We start from the raw sequence: 8,955 nt of genomic DNA, 5'->3' as shown, positions 1-8,955 counted from the left end.
TCCTGTCTTCTGATTACTATCTCCAAGATTTTTCACGTGCTGCTCCCTTACTCTAGAATTCTCTACCTCTCCCCCTCAGACTCTCCACCTCTCTACAGAACTTCAAACGGGCTCTTAAGACCCACTTCTTTACCAAACCCAGCCATATCTCATCCTAATCCTCTGTCCCACACCTGGTCTACCCCATTTGTGTCACCCCTGTATGTCTGCCCCTCCCCTTTACCTCCCCTTTAGAATGTAAGCTCTCACGAGTAGGGCCCTCTTCCCTCATGTGCTTATCCTTTTCTTACTTTAATAATCCTCAACTGCCCAAATCCTGCAGTTTCCAGCCACCTTGATACTTATCTCAGTATCGTCTACTGATGTAGTTATGCTTAGTGACCCTTGTATTGTCTTCAACTGTAAGTCACTGTATTCCTATTTTGATTATGTGCATATTTACTCTGTAATTGGGCGCTGCGGAACCCTTGTGGTGCCATATAAATAAAGGCTAATAATAATAATAATAATAATAATAATAATAATAATAATGTGGCACCCCATCAGTGCTGCCACGAACTATAGTGTGACTTTTGTGCCCCTTCCCCTGCTGAATGCATCCCTGACTGGACACTATTAAAGTTACAGCAGGGATAGGGTTACCCGTGCCCTGAGTGCTGTGTCTGACACAGGGACACTAACCAGTAAGAAACTAGCATATTGATCTAAGAGAGAGAGAGAGAGAGACTGCTTGTGCTGTGGCAGTTTCAGCCGTCTTCAGAGACAGTTGGCAGTTGGGCAGCAGCCATCTTAGAAGGAAACAGAGCAACAACTTAGAGCAGAGGCAGCTGCTGGTCTGTGACAGGAGTGATGTACAGCTTATGAAGAGCCAGCTTCTATTCCTAGTGACCGGAGATCAGCATTGTAGAAGCCAATTGGTAATACCAGCCTCCTGTGGGAACCCACTGCTTCCGGTGGTGCTCGCTGACAGGCATCTGACAGATCAGAACAGTGATGGGCTCTACTGACTGTGTGGCTGGAAACTAGGCCATGCAGCCTGCCCTCCCTTTTGAAGACAGCCCTGGAGGTAGCCCTGCTTTGGAGTAACAGATGGTGGGAGGAGCAGAGTCAGTGTCTTGCTGCAGCTGCAGACAGAGGTCAGCTTATGATGGTTAATTGAGGCCAACCTAACCCTTGTAACACAGGTTGGTAACACTGCTGCACTAGCCACACATCACAAGCTTCCTCAGGGACAAAAGACAGTTTAGTACATTGTATCTTACAGTAGCTCGAATGCTACAGGCAAGCATAGTTTTGGTACATAAAGCTGCATAAGTACTTTATAAATGGCAATCAGCAGCTCCTATTATCAAAAGACACCACTAATTGACTACTACAGTTGTTAATCTACACTTAAAGGAGCATCAGCATTGCAGGGAGCATAGTGACACAGTACTTGGCTCTCTAGAGACCTGCAATTTATAGACGTCACTGTTCACAGCTATACAGGGAAACTGTCTCCTCAGGACAGATACTTTTGTCGCAGAAGTTATACGGAGGCAGTTACAGGGTAGCAAGGCTGTCTGATGGTGAGCTGAAGACAGTGATATACTTCAATGTAAGGAAACTAGGCCTTTGCTCTTTGGATTTCAGTCAGTCTAGTCCAGCAAGACCTACATATTTTATATAAGACTGTAAATGTTCAAAACTGTGATCACTCTATAAGGAGCTATAGCTATTACAACTCAGTTCTCCAACATGAACTATTTAATGGACGTAAACTAGTACATGGGGCCCCACTAGTAATGCAATGTATATGTTATTACCTTTGTTGCTTTTATTAGTTAGTTAAGATTGTTGACAGTGGATAATACATTCTGTAATGTTTTGTGGTAATGTGTATTGCACAAAGTGTTATTGTAAATATTGATAATTACTTCTAAGCTTTACAGTAGAGAAAAGATTACCCAGAAGCGTTCCAGCTAAATAAAGAAAAAACTACTGAGGAGCAACTGTGTAATTAAGTCACCCATATGTTTTATTATTATGCAAACTAGAACCAATAACCTAGAAATAATGACACGTACAACTGTATAGATTGGAAAAATTGGAGGTCACAGCCAAATTTATTAAATTGGAATTAGAATTGTTAATCACCGGTGGCGAAAGAAGCAGTGCCAAATCGGCCATGGCTTAAAACTTTTGAATCTTTAAATAAATGGGGCGGAGTTTCCGCCCCTTGCGCAGTCCGTCCTGGGTAGAACCATCTCCCCTTAATTAGCACAGTGCTGGTCCCTCCTTAAGATGGTGACCTGGTCCTCCCCTGAGGTAGTGACCGACTCGCCTTTCTCAAAGGGGAAATGCTAGCCAAGCTCTGCTGCGCTAAATTGAGCCGCCGAATAGCACTGCTTTCCGCCCGCTGCGCCTCGCACTTGCTGGAATAATTATAGCTTATTATTCCAACGATAAAAAACTTTCAAAGTACATTGAAATCAAAACACGATTCACAAATTTAAACTTGCTGGGTGGGTGGGTGGGATCACAAAATGGCAAGAGGAATATGAATCCTCTGCCAGCACTTAAATAAACTAATCTACCCCGCCTACCTAACTACTCCCTATTGGATAATGCTTGATTGACATCTATTAACAACCTATTAGAAAATATCAACACAAAAACCAGATCTAACTAGCTTGGCTACCTAACAAACATTGAACCCGCCTACCTAACTACTCCCTATTGGATAATGTTTAATTGACATAACTCAAACACCTATTAAAAATTACCAACACAAAAAACCAGCTCTAACTAGCTTAGCTACATAACAAACAGGGTGCTTATATTCACTCTGTCCTATACAGTCTCTCGTTCTTTTTAAGTCACCCATATGTTTTATTATTATGCAAACTAGAACCAATAACCTAGAAATAATGACACGTACAACTGTATAGATTGGAAAAATTGGAGGTCACAGCCAAATTTATTAAATTGGAATTAGAATTGTTAATCACCGGTGGCGAAAGAAGCAGTGCCAAATCGGCCATGGCTTAAAACTTTTGAATCTTTAAATAAATGGGGCGGAGTTTCCGCCCCTTGCGCAGTCCGTCCTGGGTAGAACCATCTCCCCTTAATTAGCACAGTGCTGGTCCCTCCTTAAGATGGTGACCTGGTCCTCCCCTGAGGTAGTGACCGACTCGCCTTTCTCAAAGGGGAAATGCTAGCCAAGCTCTGCTGCGCTAAATTGAGCCGCCGAATAGCACTGCTTTCCGCCACATTCGAAGACTCCAGACTTCGAAACCGCCACCAACAGCCTACCCTCACAATTCGTTTAAACCTTTCAACAATGCTGTGACAAACAACTCCAAACCATCTTCAGATAAATGCACTCCATCTAATCTGTACAATTCTATCCTCTCGTAACGCAAATCTGGATGCTTAACCACTTTCCCTTTTAAACTAATAACAAATCTGGAGGTTGCGGCATTGAGCTTCCTTCTTACCTTATCTAAGGCCTCTCCCCCTTGGGTGCCCCTCCAAAATCTACGCGGTACCACTTCTGACCACACCAGCTTAACCGCCGGCCAATGCTCTGCAATTATTTGAAAATCTTTCTTTATGCTGTTAATTAACTCTATACCCTTACAAGTACCTAAATCATTGCCTCCTAAGTGTATCAACAAGCAATCAGGGGCACCCCAACTCTTCTCGCCATCCCAAAGCACACTCAATAAATTGCTCCATCTCATTCCCCTTATACCTATCCACCTCACTTTAAAAGGGAACGACTTAGATGCCTTGTGCCTACTGGCCCAATAGACATATGAATGACCCACAATCCACACCCGGCTTGACAATGTCAAAAAACCTGCAGAAAAACAGCAAAAGAAATAATATTTTATTTAAATTATGATTCAACAAACCTTTAAAAAACAGGGAGGGATAAAACTTAGTTTTTTGGCGACCCAGATGGAGGTGAACGACACCAAACCTCAAAAATTCTTGTGAGGGAAAAGGTGAAAAGAACTCCAATCCCCCTTTAACGGCGGGTAGCTTATGGCCCTGGGTTTCCTAAATAACAAACTCGCAGGATGCCTCTATTAATGCAACTTATCCCCTCTAACATAACGCTTGTAAGCATCTGAGTTCCACCGTCCCAACCTTTTAATCTCTTCCTTGGAAGAGCCTGCCGCTGCTGCACAAGTCGCTGCTCCTATCCTGAAAGAATGCGTCCCGTAATGCTCTAATGGAAGGCCCAATGCTATTAAACATTTATTAAAAATACTCGTGAATTGAAATTTAGATAAAGGACTCCGATCCCTATGTACCAACCACTGATCCCCCCCTTTCGGACGAATTCGCCCGAAGGCCTCAGCTAATCTTACTGGGCAGATGCTCGGCTCCAAATGCATAGGAACAGAAATCCATTAACCCCTTCCCAACTGATCTGTTTTGGACCGGTGTATCTTAATAAGAAGCTTATCACTCCTAACTACTACATTACTCAACAATATACCGGTATCAACTGAACCCTTGTTTTTTGCAACTAGTTCACCTACCCTTAATGCACCAAAAAAGGCCACTGCAAATGCCAAACTAAAAAGGTTAACCTCGAACTCTCCTATCGCAATACCCGAAACGGCCATAATTAGATCTCTCAAAAGCTCGATGTCAATTGGCCTACGCTCATCTCTTATATTTGCCTGCTCTTTAGACCACCCCTTCATTGCCTTTGATAACATAAAAGATTTAGTTGGGTCGATCAACCCTTCTAAACGTGAAAAATACGAGATTCCAGCTAAAGCACCCAACATAGCCGCTTTAGAACGACCCTTTTCATGCCCTAACCATACAAACGCTAACATAACATCCTGCACACTCTTACCACCGCCTTCCAAATTCATGTACGCCTGCCACTCATTCCATGCTGCAGAATACGATCTCAACGTCCCAGGTGCCAATGCCTTCAATGCTAACGCTTTCATGCCGGATTGATGATCTGCCATACAAATTTAGGACATGACAAACCCTCTAATCTAGCCGCTGGAGCTAATGCTCTAAATCTGTCCCATTGAAAACGGGACAAAGCATCCGCTATCTCGTTCCTCACCCCAGGCACATGCCTAGCACTTAACTCTATATTCTTCTGCATACATCTAAGAGTTAAATGCCTTAACAATTTCAACGCATGAGAACATGAAGACTTTTGGTTGTTGATTGCTTGAACTACCCCTAGATTGTCGCACCAAAACACAACCTTTTGATTACCTAGCTTACAGCCCCATATCTCTACCGCGACAATGATTGGAAAAAGCTCAAGTAAAAGCATGTTATTAGTAAGCCCTTTCCTACACCATTCCTCAGGCCAAGCTTCCGCACACCATTCACCTTCAAAATATGCACCGAAACCTAGGGACCCTGATGCATCTGTGAAAAATTGCAAATCTCTATTGCTTACTTCTTCCTGCAACCAAATACAAACCCCATTAAATTCTCTCAAAAATTCTAACCAAACCTTACAATCTTCTTTCAATTCCGATGAAATGCGAATAAAATGGTGCGATTTCTTTACCCCTGCAGTGGCTCTTTCTAGCCTACGACTAAAAATCCTTCCCATCGGAATGACCCTACATGAAAAATTTAATAACCCCAGAAGTGATTGTACCTGCTTCAGAGTCATCTTTTTTGCAGAAATAAAATTCTCCAATAAACTCCTTAAACCATTTACTTTTTCCGCTGGCAACCTACAAAGGCCTGCTTCAGTATCAATCTCTATACCCAGATAAGATAACCGGGTCACAGGCCCCTCCGTTTTTTCCTTAGCTACGGGTACACCCATCACTGAAAAAAGAGCTTGAACCGAAAACAGCAATTCATGACATGCCGAGCTACCCGCAGGGCCTGCTAACAAGAAATCATCCAAATAATGAGCGACTCCTGTCTGACCTGTGCCAGCCTTCACACACCACTGCAAAAATGAACTAAAACATTCAAAATAAGAACACGAAATTGAACAGCCCATCGGCAAACACCTGTCCACATAAAATTGGCCCTCAAGCTTGAAACCCATGTATTTAAATGAATCCGGATGCAGCGGCAACAATCTAAAAGCCGACTCTATATCCACTTTTGCTAACATAGCTCCTTCACCAAAACCTTGAACCATATCAACGGCTTCCTCAAAAGACTGATACTTAACGCTACACAAAGAAGGGTCCAGAGCCTCGTTTATTGAGCCCCCTTCCGGATAGGAAAGGTGCTGAATTATCCGAAATTTACCCGGCTCCTTTTTTGGAACTACTCCCAATGGTGAAACACAAAATTCAGCTAAAGGCGGACTTTTAAAAGGTCCACACATACGCCCCAAACTAACTTCAGCAGCAATTTTGGCTCTTACTATTTCTGGATAATCTCTAGCTGATTTAAAATTCCTCCTGGCTAAAACTAATACTGGCCTAACTATTGGCAATTTAAAACCGAACTTAAAACCTTGCAATAAAAATGCCGCCTCCTCCCTGAGAGGATAGCGGTCCAACCAACGCTCTAAAACTACTACATCTACCGGGGACTCGGCTTTACCTATTAGCGGCCCTCTGCTCCCCTCTACCCCCTGATTGAGTTGCGGACCTGCTGCAATCCTTTGCTGCGTGACCTCCGCCGCACAGCATGCAGATATGTCTATATCTACATGTTGTTCCCCTACTGCATTGCGCGTTATTGAACGCGTAACATTTTCCTCTTCCTCCTGTGTTAAAGCCTGGTCTAAACTGAAAGGGCTGTTTACGACCCATCGACTCCGTAAAAGACCTATTACTATGAGTTACCTCCAACCAAACCTCTACATCTTTGAAACCTAAACTTAGCAATTTCTGACCGTCTTGCTTCTTCCTGAATAGTTCATCGTACTGACGCCAAACATTATGTCTAGCCGTCAGAAACATATTATGAATAAGATGTAGATATTTAATCACGTTAAGAAACTCCGATGGACGAGATTCTATATAACAAGCCGCAAAAATGTACATCCCCGAAAGCCAATTGGGATAACTCCTCCTTGCCTCTTCCACCACTGGCCCCCCGGCCTTTGCTGTATCTAGAGCCTTTTTAGCTTCATGTGTAATCGCGAACATATCTACGAAACGCCCTTTCTTTATACGCTCCCTCACCTTAGACCTTACTCCCCTCAATATTGCCGTATTTGCACAATGCACACTATCGCCTGACGCATCTGGAGCCGAACTGCCCGCTAAACTGCGCCCTCCCTTTGAAACCTTACGCTTTCCCCTAAGATGCTGAACGAATGTCCGCATAAATTTACGCGGATTCTCCAGCGAGCTAGACGTATCCGAAGATTCGTCAGAATGCGAAGATTTTGCGCTAAGCTGAATTTCTGTAATTATCTTACCAGCTCCTGATGCAGAAGGACCTTCGCCTGGGTCTTCTGCGGTCTCCTGTCCCACGTTGTGCGACGCGCCCGCCGCAACTTGACTCGATGCTTGTTGATCCTGCGAAATCCCAACATCCGCTGACGGATCTAACGAAGCTGCGTGAGACGCTGACACCTGCTGACTCAATAAAACAGCGTTACTTCCTGCCTGCCCCGCCCCGTCTGCCCCATCGGCTGCAACCGACGATGCACGTGCTTGAGAGCGCACGTTTGTCTGACTCTCTGACTGCCCTGGTGATGGGGGTCTAGCTGGTGGAGGAACTTGTGGCAGAGGCGGCATCCCTATCTGATGAACACCCATAAATTGATTTGGAGCAGGCTGAAACCAATGCCCATATTGATGGCCCGCCTGCTGGGGGCTCGGAATATGCATAAACTGTGGGAAAGCAAACGGTTGATATAAATTACCTAACTGCTGGGTATATTGAGGGTTAAAGAAATGCTGCTGTCCTGTTAAAGGCAGCTGCGCAACATTTTCTTGTGCCCCTTGACTAAAATACGGGGACCAGGACCCTTGCTGGGGTTGAAAATTCCCCCTTGTCTGCACATTAAATTGATGGGAAAAAGGGGGGGGGGGGATTGCAAACAATCCCCTTGTCGTACCCAAACCTGCTACTGCAGGCCCTGGGGAACTCCTCATATTCTCTGCTGCCCCTACCACATTTATATTATTATCACTTTCACCCAAAATGGGAGAGGCTAATATATTGCCTCTCCCTTGGGTTACTAATGTCTGCACGCCTATCCCTGCCCCTGCTCTCCCCTCCCCAGCTCCTAAAGCTGTGGGAGAGGGGCTAACGGCCGACGGGTCCGTCGCCATGGCAACGGGGGCGGGGCTTGGAGCAGCGGGTGCCGAGGCACCGGACCCGCTGCTTAATGCTGGGGATGGCCGGCGGGGTGTGCTCGCAGGCCTGGCTGTCGCTCCCGACAGCCAGGCCCGCAGCACTGAGGGAGACGGAGAGGGAGGCGGGTGACTCGTCACCGCTACCTCCGATGGAGCCGTGCGAGTGCCGGAAGCCGCGCGAGCGCTGGCAGCCGCGTGACCGGCTCCCCTCACAGAGAAACGCCGCGCTCCCCTCACGGCCGGAGAGGCAGCTGCTGTAGAAAGAGGTCTGGATACCTCAACCAAGCGGCGGGGAGGGGGCGCACTGCGGCGGGGGCGAGGCATTGTTGATACCTAAAGCACTTAAGTGGCAGCAAGAAACCCTACCTAAACCTAACCCTTAAAATTACCTCACAATTATTTCTCTTTATAGAATTAACCTCAACTATACAAGCCACCAGATTTAATATGCTTTACTACTTAATTGTTAATAATATTATAAAGGAGTGAATTTATCTTAAGCCAATTAGCAATATATGAAACACCTATGGAGTGATACTAAATACTTTACCAGCCCCCAGGGATCACAAAATGGCAAGAGGAATATGAATCCTCTGCCAGCACTTAAATAAACTAATCTACCCCGCCTACCTAACTACTCCCTATTGGATAATGCTTGATTGACATCTATTAACAACCTATTAGAAAA

At 45.0% G+C, this 8,955-nt stretch overlaps 1 long non-coding RNA gene across 2 annotated transcripts in view; it reads left to right on the top strand.

Annotated features, from left to right (window-relative positions):
- The first annotated feature begins 745 nt into the window (after positions 1 to 745).
- The window catches only part of LOC134918108 (uncharacterized), a 141,692-nt gene continuing 133,482 nt past the window's right edge, over positions 746 to 8,955 (top strand). The window contains exon 1 of one of the 2 annotated variants that reach the window (XR_010177438.1): positions 746 to 1,136. This is a non-coding gene — a long non-coding RNA (uncharacterized LOC134918108). The remainder of the gene's footprint in view (positions 1,137 to 8,955) is intronic. The other variant, XR_010177439.1, reaches the window with a different exon arrangement.

The sequence above is a fragment of the Pseudophryne corroboree genome, chromosome 1 (genome assembly GCF_028390025.1).
Source record: "Pseudophryne corroboree isolate aPseCor3 chromosome 1, aPseCor3.hap2, whole genome shotgun sequence".
Taxonomy (NCBI): Eukaryota; Metazoa; Chordata; class Amphibia; order Anura; family Myobatrachidae; genus Pseudophryne; species Pseudophryne corroboree.
This window is presented reverse-complemented; position numbering and strand designations above follow the sequence as displayed.